This window comes from Loxodonta africana, chromosome 16, assembly GCF_030014295.1.
Source record: "Loxodonta africana isolate mLoxAfr1 chromosome 16, mLoxAfr1.hap2, whole genome shotgun sequence".
Lineage (NCBI taxonomy): Eukaryota > Metazoa > Chordata > Mammalia > Proboscidea > Elephantidae > Loxodonta > Loxodonta africana.
Window position 1 is genome coordinate 24458636 of NC_087357.1, and position 1263 is coordinate 24459898.

The following is a 1263-nucleotide window of genomic DNA, read 5'->3' on the forward strand; positions in this document are numbered from 1 at the left end:
GCCCAGCGGCCCCGCGCCGCTCGCCGCGCAGGTGCCCACGGCCAGGATGCCCGCTGTCGAGGCACTGCAGCCGGCCGACGGAGCCCGGCGCCGGAGCGGCCGCTCAGCTCTTCCTCCTGCCCTGCAAGTTCTTCACCCGGTTCGGCCACTTGCCGCCCCAGAAGCTGGGGATTCCGCCCGCGGCGCAGCGTTTTAAGTGAATGAATGCGCGACCTGTGACGTGGCTGCCCATATAAGGCCAAATATGGGTATTTCCCCGCCCCTTCGGCCCGTGGTCACGCCCCCGGGGCAGGGCTCCCACCTCCCACCCCCGGGAGCGGGGCGCGCTGGGCGGGCGCGCGGCGCCTTAGTCAGCACCAAGGAGAGGAAGTGGAAGCGCTTCCTCCGGCCGCCCGCGGCCGTGCGCGGAGGGACTCACTCGCGCATCACCAGCCTGCTGGGGGGGTCGGGCCAGCCACCGCGCCGAGGTGACCCACGCCGTGCGGGAAGCGGAGGAGGCAGCGGAGGAGGCAGGGCCGGCGCCACACAGTCGTGCTTTCAGTTTAAGGGACGTCGGTGGAGAACCTGCGGGGCCCATACGAGGCCCCGCGCTGGGCACGGGAAGGAGAGCAGGAGCGTGCCCCGAGATGAAGTCAGAAACGGATTCTGATCGTTCCCGAAGCCTTTACGCGTGAAATGAGTCGATGTCTGGGATTTCTTGGTAATTGTTGACGCTGGGTGATAAGTACCTGTGAGCTCATTTATACTGTCTTTCTTCTTTTTTCTGTACGTTTGAAATTTTAATAAAAGTTCCTTAACAATAGTTAAGGGTGAGAACGGTTACACAACTCGAAGAATGTCATCGATGGCCTAGAATCGTACGTGCAGAAAGGGTTGAATTGGTATGTTTTGCTCTGTGTATTCTCAACAATAACAACGACAACAACGTTGAGAGGAGAAAAGGCAGAAATTAATCTCCCCCAGTGGATTCTGCCCTCACTGTCCAATAATAATTAGAATAAATTGATTTTTGAGGTGCTCTTTTTCCGGTCCCTGAAAAACTTGTCAAGTTGTCAGCATCATCAGCATGCTTCCCACGATGGAGCCCAGACTAGCCAACTGCTGTCCAGGTGGCTTCTGGATTTGGGGGATTATCTGGGGATCAAGCATAATCCCAGGCTGGCTGTCCCTGGCTGGCCCCAGCAGTTTCAGGCCTCCCACCTCCACTCTTTGGGAACTGGACACCATTCACACATTCAGCAAATATTTATAGAGGGTCAGCCC